Raw genomic sequence first — 18,404 nt, 5'->3', positions numbered from 1 at the left:
TATATTATTGCATTGCAGTTATACATAGCGACTTGAAAGTTTTGTCTTCATTAAAGAAATAATCGTCGTAATTCGACTTTGTCTTTGAGAAGCGTGACATAAAGGATTAACAATAGGACTTGAGGTTAGCAACAGTGGGTGATAATAACAGTTTGAGACAAAAGCACAGCTAGACATTTGAAACAAGTAGCCAATTTTGAATTTCGAAACGAATCCCAACATTTTATTTATGTAGAAAAATAAAATTTTATAGAAAAAAATTTTTATATAGAGAAAAAAAGATTTATATGCGGTGAAAAAAAATATAAAGAGAAAAAAATTTTATTTAAGAGAAAAGAATTGTGTTTCTTTTGAAGAATAAAAAAAACTTGCGTGAAATTAGATTTTAGAGTGCGAGATAATTTTTTCGTTAGTAGAAAGTTATTAAAAAGAATATTGTAATAAAAATATTATTAATATTTATCAATTATTATTAATAATTAATAGTAATTAAATAAAAAATAATTAATTAAATATAATTATAATTTAATATAAATAATAATATCGTTAATTATAATTACTATTAATTAATTAATTTTAATATGAATTATAATTCTATTAATTAGTAATAATTATCATAATAATATTTATGAAGTGCTTAATTAACTGTAAATTATTATTAATATTATTTTGTATTTTAAAAAAAAAGCAGAAGTAAAGCGTCTGTTACAGATTAGCTAAAATTTCAAGTAAGTGATTAAATTCGAGTTTAATTTTGTTTTCGAATTTCAATATAAGTACGCAAATACCGCATGTGTGTACATTGAGGGATTTGCATTTCTGGCAATGAAAGGTTTACCGTTGAAGGGTGAGTTATATTCATAAAGCAAAAACATTACCCATTCCTATATTTCCCATATAAATAGGATGTGAATGATTAAAACTGTCATATTTCAAAATCAAACACAAAGATTTACTTTACATTTTTTTCGCTACTTTTTTTTCCACATTCACGTTTATTCATTCATTTAGTTTTTCTTTTTTATTTTGCTCAACGTCAATTTTGAAAATTGTATATTTCGCACGAATTATTATCATTTTATTTCGAAAGTAGAAAAAATATTTTTGTAAACAGTTGACGGATTTTTATTGATTTTATGTGTAAATATATGTATAAGCACCCCTCGCATTTTGCAAGTGCATTTCCCTAACCCTTTTCATGTCTGGCAGGAAAAAGAGGAGAGAAAAACAAATTTGTAAACACCGGACGTTAATATTCGTACTTAATTATTTTTTTTTTCCCGAAAAAGAAATGTTAAATATAGTAATTAGGAAGTTTTATTAATTTTTTTAATCGCTTTGTATCGATTTTGCATTTTTTTTTTGCAATTCGTATTCGTATATTATTTTTTACTAAAAAAGTGTATAGAATAAGTGGGAAATTATCTGTTAATTAATTTTTTTAATATCTTCGCATTTTTAAAATTTTTTTTCTTCAACTTTTCATATTTATTTATTTAATTATTTATTGTAAAAGTAAACGAGATTTACCCTCTTTTTTATATAAAAAATAATTTTTTTCAAAAGTAATTAAATCCTTTAGGAAACAAAATCGTAAAGTGAAATATTTAATAATAATTTCAAATATAGAAAATATTTTAATTCATAAAATTTGATTTATTTTAATAAATAATAATGAAAATATTTATTCATTATTTTTATAACAAAATATTTTAATTAAAGTGTTTATAAAATATAAATTTTGCGAAACAATGTAATTAAAATACTAAATGAAATATTTTTAAAATCGGAATATTTTTTTTTTTTGTGAAATATTAATTAAAATGTTTGGGAAAAAGCAGGAAAAAAATGTTTTTAATTAAAATTGACGAAACGAATATACGAAAAAATATGTTAAAATCGTTACGAGAGTTAAATATTAACTTTGTTTTTGTGTTAAATTTGCATATAAATGAGTTTAAATGTAATATATATGAAATTTAAAAAATGCAATTCTTATTATCTTGCTGTCTTTTTTAATATTTATCAAAAAAAAAGAAAAAAAATAGAGATTGAAATTGTAAAATACTTTAATAATTATACATTGATAAATTGATATGAAATATTTATATTTCCTTTGTTGTAAAATTGGAGCAGTTCTCTTTATTTTTGGTAGTATGCTTATTGCATGTATTTCGATAATTTTTACTTTTATTATTATTTTATCATTTTTATAACATCTTGTATAAAATTTACAAGATGTTAATTTTTTATTTGGTATTTTTTTCTAATGGTTTTATTTTGTAACTCTTATTTTATAACTTTTATTAGTATTTTATTTTCTATATTATATATTTTATTTTCTAATTGTTTTATTTTTATTTTATTTTGTAACTTTTATTTTATATCTTAAACTTTTTATTTTACTTTCTAATTTTTGTATTCTTTTTACATTTGGCGGATCTTTATTTAATTTTGTAAGTGTTTTATTTTTATTTTATTTAGTAACTTTTATTTTATATCTTAAATTTTTTTTATTTTTTTTTTACTTGTAACTTTTATTTTATATCCTTAATTTTTTATTTTATAACTTGTAAGTTTTATTTTATTTCTTAAGTTTTTTATTTTTATTTTATTTGGTAACTTTTATATTATCTTATTTTCTAATTTTTTCACTTTTATTATATTTTATTTCCTAATTATTAATTATTGTTATTTATTTTATTTTCTAAAATTTAATTTCATTAAATTTTATGTTATTTGGCAATTATTATATTATATTTTTTTTTACTTTCACACACGAGAATCTTTTATTAAATATTTATCGAAAAACTCTGCAAATTGTTATTTATTATATTTATTTGACAAATTCTTATTTATTATTTTCTATTAATTTACGAAAATATTTTATTAAATATTTATCAAAAAGTTTTTCTATTTTATTTTCTTGACGCATATGTTAAGGGGGGACACATAAGGAACACTAGTTGACTATTTATATATATACTTTATATTACTTTACGAGTTTCTTTTAAAAATATTTATTTAAAAAATAGAAATAGAAAGTGGATTACAAATAGAAAATTATAATAATTATATTTTAAAAATTCTATTTTTTTTATTTTTAATTGGAAATAAAGAAAGATAAATAAGTTAAGAACGAAGTGTGAATTAATGAAGAAATAAGAAAATAACGAAATAAATTAATAAATGTCCCGAATGAATAAATAACTGATTAAATATATTAATTAATAAATGTCCGATATGAATAAAGTAATAAATAATTTATTATTATTATTATTATTATTATTATTATTATTATTTATTATTTATTATTATTTGTATTTTTTTTTCTCTCCAGTTAAGTTGAAAAACATTTTTCTTATTTATTTATTTTTAAATGAAGTGCAATAATTTTTATTTTACTCTTTTTGTCTCGTTCGGTAATCATGATTAATTTACGATGGAAATTTTATACAAAAAAAAAATTTTTTTTTTTGTTTTTATTATCGTACTATTATTGCAAAGGATTTTCAGAGTTAAAATGTGCGCGCCAAGTAATGCGTCATGATTATTGAATTGACAGTGACCCTCGTAAACAGAATTATCACCCCCTGTATGATGCTTTAGCCAGAGCCAGGGCTTTAAAATCTTTTGTGCGTGCGGAATTATCGTCGTCGACGACTATATACATATATATGTATATAAAACGAGTCTGATGGGGGGAAACGAGTTGGAAAATGCTTGTAAATCATTGCTCGATGAGTTGTCTCGGATGGACGCGTCGTTGACATGCCAACCAACACGCACTTTACCTACTTACAATTTAAAAAGTAAAGAGGGAGAGGGACGGAAAATATTTTGCACAAATTATTTCAACCCCCCCCCCCTCCCCTTCCCCCTATCAACGTATAAATTTTGTTATTTTCGCTCTACGTAATAAACTGCGATTACTAATTGGACACTGCTGTTGAATGAAGAGAATGTGAAAAAGAAGGGGGATTTTGATAAATCAAAAGGTAACGTCAGGGATTCTGGGAATAAATTCAGAAGAATTATTCAAGTATTATTAAAACCATCGGTTTTGAGGATTAACGCGTTGAGGAAAAAAAAAAAAATTTTTTTTCAACTTTTTCAATTCGTAATCCTTCTTTTTTTTCCACCTGTTCCGCAAGTAATCTCGATTAGCAAAGTGCCATTAACGAAAAGGTATATAAAAGCTCTTTAAAAATATTTTTCCTTTAAAGAGAAAGAAGAGAGAGAGAGAGAGAGAGAGAAAAAGAGATACATAAATATTTTCTAGAACTCATTAGTTGCAATTTTCAGTGAAACGAATTTTTTTTTTTTTGAGATCGAATTCAGTTTGTGAACTTAATACTGTGGCAAATTTTTATATTTATAATTTTTTTTTGATGATTTTTCTACTTTAAATATTTGAATTTTTTTTATTACTTTTATTTTACTGGAGGAATTCAAAAATTTTTATATTACATTTTTTTTGGTAAGAATTTTGTTTACTGGAAATTTTCTTTATGAAGAATTTTGTTTATTAACATTTTTTTCTTGATGTAAATTATATTTAATGAAAATTTTCTTTGATGAAATGCTTTTTTACGGCAAAATTGAGACTCTGCTGAAGATTTTGTTTACTAAACTTTTTCATTGATGAAAATTTTGTTGTAATAAAAATTTTCTTTGCTAAAAATATTCTCAACTGAAAATGTTCTTTGCTGAAAAGTTTCTCAGCTGAAAATTTTGTCAAACAAACATTTTCATTGCTGAAAATTTTCTTTTTTGAGAATATTTAGTTGAAAATTTTGTGTAATAAAAATTTTCTTTGTTAAAAATATTATCAGCTGAAAATTTTGTCTATAAAAAAAATTTTTTTTGCTGAAAAAATTCTCATCTGAAACTTTTCTTTGTTAAAAATATTCTCAGCTGAAAATTTTGTTAATTAAAAGTTTTCTTCAGTGAAAATATTCTCAGCTGAAAATTTTGTCTAATAAAAGTTTTCTTTGCTGAAAAAATTCTCATCTGAAACTTTTCTTTGTTAAAAAACTATTCTCAGCTGAAAATTTTGTTAGCTAAAAGTTTGCTTTACTGAAAATATTCTCAGATGAAAATTTTGTCTAAATAAAAATTTCCTTTGTTGAAAATTTTGTTTATTACGAATTTTCTTCGCTGAAAATTTTGTTCAATAAAATGTTCTGCGTTGAAAATTTTGTTTAATAATAATTTTTTTCACTGAAAATATGCTTAGCTGAAAACTTTTTCTAGTAAAAATTTCTTGTTATAAAAATTTTATTTTAATAAACATTTGCCAATAAATGAAAATTTAGTAAATAAAAATAAAAATAAACTAAGAAACAATTAGATAAAAATTCGTTCCCAAGAATTTTCGAAACACTGCTATAATTTCTGTCTATAAATAAATTCCATCCGAATATTTATGCGACTTAAGAGGAAATTACCCCGTGAATTTCGCGTGTATTTTTTTTTGCACCACCTCCCTTGGAAAACAAATCTTCACTTGTTTCCCTGTTGTAGACACATGTGTCATTATCACTCATACGAAATGTTGAGAAAAATAGTTTACTTTGGACAAGAAAAGATATTATTTTTTTTCAAGCTCAAAAAGTACATACACAATTTATTGTTGTTTGAGGAAGAAAAAAAAATTTTTTTTTCGCATCCAAAAAAATTGAAATTTTTTTCTTTACACATGAATATTCACGTAAACGCACGTGTTTATACTGGTGGAAAAAATTTTATAATTCTGTTTTTTTACAATGCATTCTGTTGCACGAGGCAAAAAAAGGAAATCCGATATTTTGTATATAGAAAAAAATGAATTTAACATACTTTGTGAGAAAAAAATCCTTTGTTTGTTTGTAATTTTTTTGTTTTTTCAAAAACGAAATTAAATATATTTTCGCATATTAATAGTTGGGAATATTTTCAAAGAGGGAATAATATTTTTTTCATTTTTTTTTCTTGTAACGGCGGGTTCAAAACGATTTCAGTGAAGTTTTGTTTTTATATTTTTTACCGTCATAGTTTAGAATTATTTTTTTTTTCGAAAGGGAAAAAATTTATTTGATTCCAATGAACAATTACTTGTGTATTATATTTTTTATAATAAAAAATTTTTTTTTTTTATTTAAACTCAACATTTTTTAGTTCTTCTTTTGTAAAATATATTTTCCGTTCAATTGCCATAAAATATATGGGTCAATCTCTAGAAATGAACAAATTCAGAATTGAAATTTCATTTTAAAAAAAGTTGAAAATTCACTTTTATTATTAGTCCTTTGGCAAAAGGGGGATCCTAATAAGCCTATAAATTACGTGGTTACAATCTTTATCAACATTATTATTAAAAATTAATGTTTTTTAATCAGAATTTTTGTTGAAAATTTCTCGCAGCTAAATGGGTTTCAAAATTGATGAAAATTAATTAAAACTCGTTACTCAGGGGTTTTAGGGGTCGCCGATTACGAATCCGATGTCAGTTTCTCAAAATCCAAAATGGTGGATCCAATATGGCAGACACTTTCTTCAAAAATTTAACGGATTTGCTTGAAACTCGTTACTCGGGGGTTTTCGGGGTCGCTGATTATGAATTTCAAGATAGTTTTTGAAAATTGAAAATGGCGGATCCAATATGGTGGACACTTTTTTCAAAAATTCTTCGGGTATGCTTGAAACTCGTTATTCGGGAGTTTTCGGGGTTGCTGATTACGAATCCGATGTCAGTTTTTGAAAATTCAAAATCCCGAAATCCCCAGAGCGACAAGTTTTAAGCCAATCTAATTAATTATTCATACTAGATCAGCCATTTGCAATTTTCAAAAACAAACATCAAATTTGAATTCAGCGACCCCAAAAACCCCTGAGGAACGAATTTCTATCGAATAGCATCAATCTTCAAATTATCCGCCATATTGGATCCGCCATTTAAAATTTTTTAAAACTGATCCAAAATTCGTAATCAGCGACCCCGAAAACCCACTAATAACAAGTTTCAAGCAAATCCGATGAATTTTTCAAAAAGTGTCCGCCATGTTGGATCCGCCATTTTGAATTTTTAAAAACTAATAACAGATTCGTAATCAGCGACCCCGAAAACCACCAAGTAACAAATTTTATGCAAATCTGAGCAGTTTTTAAAAAAAATGTCGGCCATATTGGATCCGCCATTTTGAATTTTCAAAAACTGACATGAGATTCGTAATCAGCAACCCCGAAAACCCCCGAGTAACGAGTTTCAAGCAAATCCGATGAATGTTTTAAAAAATTGTCCGCCATGTTGGATCCGCCATTTTGAATTTTCAAAAATTATTATCATATTCGTAATCAGCAACTCTAAAAACCCCCGAGTAACGATTTTCAGGCGAATCCGATGATTAATAAAGTCTGTAATTTACGTGCTGTGTAATGGAAATATACCATGGGTAACGGAGGGGAGTTTTCTTCCATTATACAGCTTCAAAATGTTGTGATTCTAATATAAAAAAAATAAATATTATAAATAAATTAATGACAGCATTTGTTTTCTTTGTTTTTAAATAAAACAATGTTTTAAAGATTATTAAAAATTATTATTATTTACGTCCTAAAAACTAAATTTACTGCGGTAACGGAGGGGAGTTTTTATTGTGTCGATGAACACTGACAAACTAAAGATTCTTTTAAAACTAATTGTTTTCATTTTGTTTCATCATTTTATGCAATAACCATAACTATACTGACACTACAAAGAGTTTTGATGTATTTATTTCTATTTTATCGTTTTTGTTTATATTTTATAATTATATTTGTGAGCGGTAACGGAGGGGAGTTTTATTTCTGCACAAAACTAATTTAATTCTAGGTAAAAATAACTAACAAATATTTTACTTTATTTTTCATGATTCAATTAGAAATAAAATAATAAGTAGATATTACCGGGCAAAAGATTTTTTTGTATTACAGAATTAATATAATACCTTTTCTATAAATGAAACTTACTTCATGAACGGTAACGGAGGGGAGTTTTTATGCTATATAAACACGTGTATCTTTAAATATTTCAAATTTTCGATTTATTTTTCATAGGATCCGATTAAATCATGATGAATGCTATTATTAGGACGTAAAGATTTTGAAAAATTATTATTATTTATTTTTAAAAATCTAATGTACGTGTCATGTGTCCCGATTGTGAGAATGACCCATATGCAATTTTCTTCAAATTGGAAATTTCATTGGGAAAAAATTTAATTTAAAGTGAAAAATTTGTTTTAACGATTCTTTTTTTTCAGCGCGTTTGTTACTATTACATTGAGGATTGTAATTAAAAGGGATTTTCAAACGTGAGAAATTCTATCTTTAAAGCAGCATCGAATAGCTTTTTAATCGTCACGTATAGCTGAGATTTCTTTGTAGAAACCGACACTACTGGGATCGTGTGATGGGTTTAGATATACATATACATTTGCTCTTGAACTGAATTGCAAAGTGGGGAGAGAGAGAGAGAGAGAAAAAAAAATAAAAATAAATAAATAAAAGCCGAGTATACCAGTGCGCTGTTTGACGTTGCACAAGTGTTTCATGACCCAAAGTCACGCACATTGAGACTAAAATTGACGCTCCCGCTGCGGTAAATGCGATCTCGGAACGAGATTTCAAATCTGGGATATAAAAAACCAGTTATTCATTCATTTTTCATATTTTTCAATGGTGAATATATATATAGAGATTTTTTTTTCGTTATTGTCGTTTAAAAGCAATGTCGCGCTTTCATCAACCAAAACAATTAAATATCCTTGAATGTCCAAGCCAAGCAACTATAAAAGTCAATATAACTTTTTTTTTCCTCCTTTTTTTATGAACATGATCATCAAAAACAAAATTGTTTTTCTCTTTTGAAATTCAGTGAAAATTTTAAATAACAACTGTTTAATGAATTTTTTTTTAATAACAACCTTTTGGTGGGAATTTTGTTTATTTTGACTGAAAGTCTAATGAAAATTTTTTATTTTTTATTAATAAGTACTTTGACATAGAAACTGTTTTGCTAATAAAAACATTCATAATGAAATTTTTTTTTCTTTTTCTTTTTTTAATTTTTCTTGTAAATTTTTTGCTAATAAATCTTAAAGGTTTTTATTAATAACAAAAATCTTTGAGGTAAATTTTTTATTCATTACAAATGGTTTGATGAAAATTTGATTAGTAAGAAAACTATGGACTGTTAATTATAAATTTTGAGTTGAAATTTTTTCCAGTATTTAAATATTGATGATTAGAAATGTTAGTAATAATTATTTCTACAAAATTAATTATTAAAAATTAATTTTTGAAGAAAAAATTCTTCAAAAATTAATTTGTTTAGACTAGTTTCTTTGTTTTTTTCATTATTTTTATTATTTATTATTGGCATTTTATTTTCGTAGACTATCTTTAATTTTTTTTATTTTTGAAGAATGTTTTTTAATTTGTTGAAAGTTTTATTAGTTTTTTTTAATTTTTCTAGACTATTTTTTAATTTGTTGAAAGTTTTATTAGTTTTTTAAATTTTTTTAGACTATTCTTTAATTTGTTGGCTGTTTTTTCATTTTTGTAGACTGGTTTTTTTATTTTTGAGTTTTTGTAAACTGTTTTTTTAAATTTATATATTTTGTTTTTTTGTAGATGAAAATTTTTTGTCGTCGTTTTTATTTTTGTTAATTTTTTTTTTGTTTTTGTAAATTCTTTTTTGTTTTAATTTATAATTAATTTTTTTTATAAATTAATTTTCTTTTATTTTTTTTATTTCATAGATTCTCTTTTTAGTTTTATGGATTGTTTTATTATTCTTATATACTCTTTTTATTCCTGTAGATTTTTTTATTATTTTTATAACTCGTTTTATTTTTATAGATTTTTATTTATTTGTTTATTTTTATAGATTTTTATTAATTTGTTTATTTTTATAGATTTTTATTAATTTGTTTATTTTTATAGATTTTTATTTATTTCTTTATTTTTATAAATTTTTATTTATTTCTTTATTTTTTATTCGCATAATAAACGGACTTAAAAAAAAGTTAAAACGCCCTTTTTTATTTTTACAAAATTTTCGTTTTATTTTTACCCGATTGCTAGTTTTCTCGAGAGCTACAATTTACTTACTGCTATTTATTATTATTGTTAATTTCTTTTTCATTTATTTATTGTTTTTGTTTGTTTCTTCTTCATTAATTTATTGTTTTTGTTTATTTCCTGTTAATTTATTTTTATTTTATTTATTTATTTTTTTTTTGAATTTGTTGCAAACTTAGATGTTTCCGTACCTACCTACGGAATTTCTCGTGCGTTCGTTGCACACAAAACTGTATATATATATATGAACAGAGAGTGAGAGAGACAGATAGATGTATGTATATGTAAAGCGTAAAGCCCTTAACAGGAATTTCCCAGGGGACGACTTTCCTCACTGCAAATGGATGATGCAGTGGGACAATTTACACAGGACTGACACAAGCTGGTCTTTCGTTGTCACATTCCACAAAAGAAAACGAACTCCATGGCAGTACACACGCACAATTTAAGCTAAATCTATCGCTAGAAGGTTTTTTTGTGTTTTTTTTTATTCAAGCCCGTAATGCGGGGTAATTGTCTTTTTTTACTATCTTTTTTCTCGAGTAAAAGAAAATTAATTGTTGAGAGGTATTTACCTCTTTGAAAAATAACATTTACTTTTATTTTCATCAGAAGTGTTGTTTTTGAATTTTTTTTTTTTTGAAGAAAAAGAAAATGTTCTTTTTCTCGAAATCGAATTTTTTTGAAAACTTTTTTTTTTTAAAGGAAAGAATGTTTTTTTCCAAAAATAATTTTTAAAAATTTTAATTTTGATTTGAAGTTCATCAATCGGATTTTATATTTTCTTTATTCTCTCTTTCCAAAATTAATATCCAAATATTAATTAAAAATTTGATTTGAAAGTGACGATTAGTGTAAATGAAAATTTTGTTGTTTAAAATTAATTTCTCTTTTCGAAATTAATTTCTGTTAATTACAAATCTGATTGTAAAGTGACGGTCAGTGTATAAATAAAAAATTTGCTTTTAAAATTAATTTCTCTTTTTAAAATGAATTTCCAATTTCCAAATGGTAATTAAAAATGTGATTGTAAAGTGACGATCAGTGCCTATAAAAATTTATTAATAAAAATTCGCAAAAAAAATACAAACTTAAAAAAATAAATAATGGAAACAAATAAAAATAGGTGCAGAAATAAAAAAAAATATACAAATAAATAAAACTAAAAAATAAAAATGTAAAAATAAATAAAAATACAGAAATAAGTTAAAATATACATAGAAATAAATAAAAATACAGAAATAGGTAAAAAAAATCGAAAAACAAATAAAAATAAAGAAATAAGAAAAAATATACAAATAAATAAAAATTAAAAAAAATGTAGGTAGAAATAATTAAAAAGTAAAAATATAGAAATAAATAAATATATAGAAATGAGTTAAAATATCGAAAAAAAAGAAATTAAATAAATAAAAATACAGAAAGCACTACAACAATTTGAATATAATTACTCGCATGTTGGAATGCAATTAAATTTCCATTTAATAACAAGAAATTTTTTTTCCACCCGTACAGAAAAAATTAACATATATAAACAATTTGTAATAATTGAATTTTAATCGAAAAAGAAATGCAAATTAAAAAAAAAATTGTTTTCACTATATAAAAATGTGGCCAAGTTGATTTTTTAAATTTTATTTTCCTGACAAATTGATCTTAATCTCCGTAAAAAAATTTTTTTTGTTGTGTGTATGTGATAAATAACTCTTGGAGCATCAAGGGTGAAAAAAACTGTTATATTGAAAAACACCTTGTCACTTTCTATATATGTTTATAATATATAAAGAGAGAGAGAGGAAAAATTGATGTTCATCAAAGTAATGGACGGTTTGTCATTTTTACAGGTCAAACCATTAAAATATTTATATAGTATATAATAATTTTTGCCTGCGAAATATAGATTGGCATATTTTTAAACACGTCGTATTTTTAAGAATTCATGAACTCCATTTAAAGCAAAGGTTTACTAAATATTACACTTGTGATGAAAATCTGGGTTACGATTGGAATAAATGTTAAAAAAAAAAATTTCGTCTATTTTCAATTCGAATCATTGAACATAAGACGACAATATTAGTTATCAAATATTTACGGAAATTTTCTTTTTCGAGAATAAAGATAGTGGTGATGGATAAAAAAAAAAATTGGTTAAATTTACAGTTGAAACCGAAGTTCCAAAAATGGAAAATTTCTTTTTTTTTTAAAGGAATTTTAATTGCCTTTTAATTATTTTTTCCTTCTTCGTTTTTCTTTTTTTTCTTTTATTTTACTCCTTTTTGTCGCTATCACCTTTTTATAATTAGAAAAAATATTTCAATTTTAGTTTTTCTATTAAAAAAACATGAATTTTCAAATAGAAATGGAAACCTATTGTAAAATTCTTATATTTCAGTAAAGAATATAAAAAATTCAAATATCTCCTCCAATAGTGTTTGAATTAACAAAAAGATTTCTTTTAAGTGAAATATTACATTTTTTTTTCTACTGAAATAAGAATAGCGAAAATTAAATTGACTTTATTTTGGTATTTTTGCGTCTGGAGTTTAAGTACCAGGAGTATAAAAAAATTGTACGTAATTTTGTAAATTAATTTTAACTGTAAATTTAACGAATTTTTTTTTTTTTTGTAGAAACTTTCAACGATTTTTTCTGTAATTGAGATGTGTGAATATTTTTTCGAAAATGGTTGAAAGGTTTTATGTATTATTTATTTCGTGCTTCGCATTGTTTTTTGTTATCAAAGATTTGTCACAATTACGATTTGTAATTTAATGTCTCGAGTAATTAATTTTCGTATTTTTGAAGCAACAACAAAAAAATAATATAATTGAGAGAGGCATTATGATGAATTTGTCCACTGGCCATTTTGCTAATGCACCATAATGTCATTCAAAAAGATTTTGTAAAATCGTAACTGTGACATTTCTTTAATTTATATTTATGTATTGTATTTATATTAATATTTATATTAATATTTATACTAATATTTATATCAATTTTTATATTAATATAAATATTGATATTAATATTTATATTAATATTTATATTAATATTTATATTAATATTTACGTTAATATTCATATTTAAATTTTCCTATAAATATATAATCGTAAAAGCATGCAAATTTGTCTTCATATTTTTTTTTTTTTTTTTAGAGAGAGAGTAATATTTTGGACAATTTAAATTGAGAGGGAGGGGAATTTTTTTTTCGATACAGAGTCCAAGTTTTTGCCATTCATTATTTCCAGTTTTGCATCTGCAGCATCCTTTTTCCTTCGAGTAAAATATTCCTCGTGTATTCACTATCCGCGCTTGTTCGTGATTGGAATACTTTTATGCGTCAGCTACAAAGTCCCTTTCGTTTAATCCCAGTGGGATTAAACGAGTTTCAGTAAGACGTTAAAGCGAGGAGAAAAATGCAATGCTTGTTTGTGTATTACAAATTTTCTTTTTTATATACGTGATCTTCTCACGGGTTTAAAATTACTAGAATCATTGGTTATATTACTTGTGCACTACAAGAAATTATTCTCTCCTTTCTTTTATTTTTTGCCTTTTTTTAATTCTTCGATTTGTGAGCAACAACATTTTTTTTATCAGGAAGTGCAATTTTTTTTTTTTAAAGTAAAAATAATTTAATGAATTAATTTTTAATGAAAGTGTTAATTAATAATAAATATATGTGGTTTAGATAATTTTCTTTACTATTTTTTCGTAATTGAACTTTTGAAGAGAAAGAAAGAAAAAAATTTCTCTTTTGTATTTTTTGGTACAAAATAATTTAATTTTGTTTGTTAACAGAAAATTTGTATTTTTTCCTAAAAGTGTTCGTTACGTTTTTCATTTTTATCCGAAGCGTAAAAATATTCCTCCGGCAATTTTTCCCTTTTTGAAACTTTTTAAGACATTCAAAAACTTGGACCTGTAGAAATTTTTTTTTTTTTTTGTAGAAATAACAAGGAATAGGGAAAAAAGGGAAAAAATATTTTCTTTTCCCAAGAAATTTTGACGAAAAGAAAATTCATATATCCAAAAACAAAAAAACGTTTTTCCTGATTTATCTTCTTTTTTAATGACGAAAATATAAAAATTTTCGTTTACAAAAAGATTGATAACATACAATCACAAAAAAGTAAAATATTTCTAGAAAAAAATTAAATACAAAAAGTAAAATGTTTCTCTAAAAATATTTTAAAAAAAGAAGTAAAATATTTCTATGGCAACAAATTAATTACATACAAAAAACATGTTTGTAGTTTAAAACGAAAAAATTTGGAAGAAATTAAAAAACAACGTGCGAGATAAAATAAAAAAATGTGTAAAGATTAGTTAAATGAATTTCTAGTCTATGTGAAGGATTAATAATTCCCCATTAAATGAAATAACTGCAAAGATATTCAATGTTAACGATGATTAAATATTATTAATAGACATTCAATGTTTATACAGATTACAGAGACATTTTTCTGAATAAAAAAAAAAAAAAATTGGACTTTGAAAAATTTTCGAGAAGTTTAGAATAATTTATTTCGAGAAATCGTTTTATTTATATTCAAAGTTCCTATAAATATTCTTGTGTGGATAAAATAAAAGGCAACGGTATGTTTGTCTATGGAAAAAAATTTTTAAAAAAACAAAAAAAAATTTAAATTACTCGTTTCTTGCCGTACCGAGAAAAATACTATGCGGAATGTTAGAATCTAAATGTTTATATAAAGAAATTAATAATTATCAGAAAATTTTATCAGAAAATTTAATTTATCTTTCAACATTGATTTATAGACTTTAAAATTAGTTTCCGCATGTTTAGAATGAATTAAGTTGTTTGCAAGACGGAAGAATTTTTTTTTGAAAAATGGAATTTTTTATTGATCTTAATTTTTTTTTTTCTCAAAAATAATTTCTTTATACATTGCTTTTTTCTACTTTTTCATTTTTTCTTTATTGTTTTTTTTTATTTTTATTATAATGACAAATAATTTTTAAACAAAAGCAGAAAAAACCATGCGAAATGAAAATTCTACTGGGAAATAATGGGGGAAAAAATAAGCATGCAATATTAATATGAGGTGTGACAAAAAGATGCAATATCAAAAATATAAAACTACTTCCGGTTAATCGTTTTTCGAAAAATAATTTTTTCTCCTGAACGATTTTAACTTTTTAAGAAAAAAAATTCCCAATAACGACGAAACACTATACTGCTCATTCCACGCAAAATAGTAAATACAAAACAATAATAGAAATTCAAGAAAGAGTTTTTTTTTTTACATAAAACGGAAAAAATATTTTTTCTATAATTCAAAATACTAAGAAAATAAAAATACCAAACGAGCATGTCCCGTTTAGAAAAATAAATTATAATTATATTTAAAAAATAATATTACTTATTAAAAAAATGAATAAATAATTTATTTTATTAACTATTGAGTGTCACAGGAAATTTGTGTTTTAATAATGCATCAAGATAATTTATATTTATTTATAATTTACAATGTATAATTTATTAGTATTTTAAATTCTTTGCACAAGAAACGAATTAATTAAATAATAATTTATGACATTTGCTGATATAATTTTCATAAAAGTAATATTATTTTGACAAATAATGCAGTTGAAGAATGTTTTTATTTTCTCACATTCTGATTGAATTGACTAAATTCATTTTATTACATTTATTTATTAAATTCACGAAATTTATTAAATTAAATTTCTTTTATAAGAAAACTCTTTCTGGAAATTCTGACAGTAAATAAAATTTGTACCTAACTACGAAAAAATTTAAATAGTAAAAATAACGATAAGTAAAAAATAATTCACTAATAAAAAATTGCCTACAATATTTTCATGCTGAAATTAAGAACAAAAAAATAAATAAATTGTTTTTATTATCATCGTGAATAAATATTTTGTTTTTATTGTTATGCTTTTTTTCAAAAGTTTTTCAATGAAATTCTTTTATTAGAATTATTTTTTTTTGAAAATAAAATTCTTTTATTAAAATGAATTTTTTTCGAAAATAAAATTCTTTTATTACAATGAATTTTTTTCGAAAATAAAAGTATTTTTATAGAAATAAAATTTTCTATTAAAATACGTTTGTATTTTGTACACATGATTTCCGGTTGGATAAAAAAGAGCGCACCAATCAGGACGTTGTTGACACTTTTTATTCGGAAAAAAGAGAGATAAAAATTTGAAGTCACTTATTTGATCTTTGAAAGTATTTTTTTTTTTTTTTTTGCTTCGACAGATTTTACAAATTCTGTAATTCATGGTGTACATATTTCTAGGCGAGACGATCAAACAGCAAGTTGTGAAGTTTTCTCGATGCAAAAAAAAAAAAACAGAATGAAAGAAAAAAAAAAGTTTATTCAAAAGTTATTTTGCGACGTCTCGTAAACTCGGCACGAGTCGCTATGAAACTTTTTAAATACTTTTCCTTAAATTGTACCCTTCTGCATAATAATCTAACTTTACAAGATTATCATTTTTACGCGACCTTTTCTCCAAAGAGGGCAAAAGAAAAGAATATTATTGTTCGACTTTTGTCAATTCAGCAAAAATGGAAAAGAAAAAAAAGAAAGGAGAAAAAAATGAAAAGAATTTTTTTTTTAAATTTCTAAATGAAATTTCTTCAAATGAACTTTCAAAGATTAAATCGAACATAAAGCAGAGAAACTCATAATAAAGGTAATTAAAAGCTGGGAACGAATAAAATTTTAATTGTTTCGCATTGCAAAAGCTGTTGCCTTTTTTTGTGCTTTATTCCTTTTTTTTCTCTATTCAGCGAAATTATTATATTTTGATATTCTTGACTTTTTTTTTGGTGAAATAATTATTATTGTGGTTATGAAAAGTTGAATTCTTTTTCTTTCTTTGAATGTTATTTTCAATATTGTAAATTAAATGTAAATATTAAAAAAAAAAAAAAAATTTCTACCTTTCTATTTCTCAATTTTTATTTAATTTCTTTACTTTTTTCTACCTTTTTATTTCTCGATTTTTATTTATTTTTTAAACTGTTTATATTTCTCAGTTTTTATTTTTTTCTCTTTACATTTTTTTACCTTTTTGTATTTTTGTTTCTTTTTTTTTATTTAAACAAAAAATATTATTTCGGAATAATAAAAAAAATTACTTTTTTTAACGAGTGTTTTTTTTCGAAGAGAACAAATAATTTTAAAAAACTTTTCAATTCAATAGAGAAAAAAAGAATTCAATCGACGTGATTTTTTTTTTTTACTTATTTATTTATTTAAATATTTATAAATAGTAGTCCTGATTTTTTTGCACTTTTTTTTATCCGACCCAATGTGTAGTCTAGAAAATTGCCAAATAATCGCCATTTTAAAACGCTTTAAAATGAAATTCTAAAATATGAAATTAAATCAAAAAGGAATGTAAACAAGAAAATAATAAATTTTTAAATTAAATGAATATGAAAAGAAGAATAAGAAAAAAAAAACTAATAAATAAAGTTCAGAAAAGAAAGAATAATTAAAATTAAAAATAAATTATTAGAAATTAATAATAAATAACAAGACCAAGAAAGAATAATAAAAATTTAATAATATTTAAATAATAAAAATTAATAATAAATAAAAATATGAATACAAATAAGTAAATAAAACATAATTGAATAAAGTATAAAATATAAATAAATAATAGCTGTAATAAATAAATAGAATAATATAATAATTGCAAAAATAAAATGAAACAAAATAGGAAAATGTAAAAATTAATAAATGTCATAAAATAAATAAATAAATAAAATACGAAGAAAAAAATAGTAAAAATATAGCAAAATAAAAAAAGATAGAAATAATTAAATTAAATAGATTGTCAAAAAAATATTATAAAAATAATGAAATTAAATAAAATACTAAAAATATTAGTAAAAATTAATAAATTATATAAAATAATAAAAATATTAGTAAAAATTAATAAATATAATAAAATACTATGAAAGGACGATAAAAATTAATAAATATTATAAATTACAAAAAAAATGAATTAATACAAAAAAATTTTTTATAATAACTACTAAAACGAACAAAAATGGCGTTTGGCAATTTCTTGGCTTTTAACCTCACGAGGAGGTTTTGATTCGTCTACTAAAAAACAAAATAAAGAGAAATTAAACGAGGAAAGTAAGGACGAATGTGGGGGAAAATAAAATAAAAGAAATGAAAAGACAGTATATTTTAGATTAGGTTTGGAGAGGAGACAATGATTTTTTTTTTTATTTTTTAGTGGGAAAAAGGAGGGAAGGGGGAGGGGGGGGGGTATGGTGTGAG

At 23.0% G+C, this 18,404-nt stretch overlaps 1 protein-coding gene across 13 annotated transcripts in view; it reads right to left on the bottom strand.

Moving 5' to 3' along the window:
• The window catches only part of LOC122508409 (latrophilin Cirl-like), a 664,372-nt gene that overhangs the window by 38,544 nt on the left and 607,424 nt on the right, over window positions 1-18,404 (bottom strand). The window lies entirely within an intron of this gene.

The sequence above is a fragment of the Leptopilina heterotoma genome, unplaced genomic scaffold (genome assembly GCF_015476425.1).
Source record: "Leptopilina heterotoma isolate Lh14 unplaced genomic scaffold, ASM1547642v1 Lhet_54, whole genome shotgun sequence".
In the NCBI taxonomy this organism is placed as follows: Eukaryota; Metazoa; Arthropoda; class Insecta; order Hymenoptera; family Figitidae; genus Leptopilina; species Leptopilina heterotoma.
Note: the sequence above shows the minus strand (reverse complement) of the source record. Positions and strands in the feature narration are given on the sequence as shown.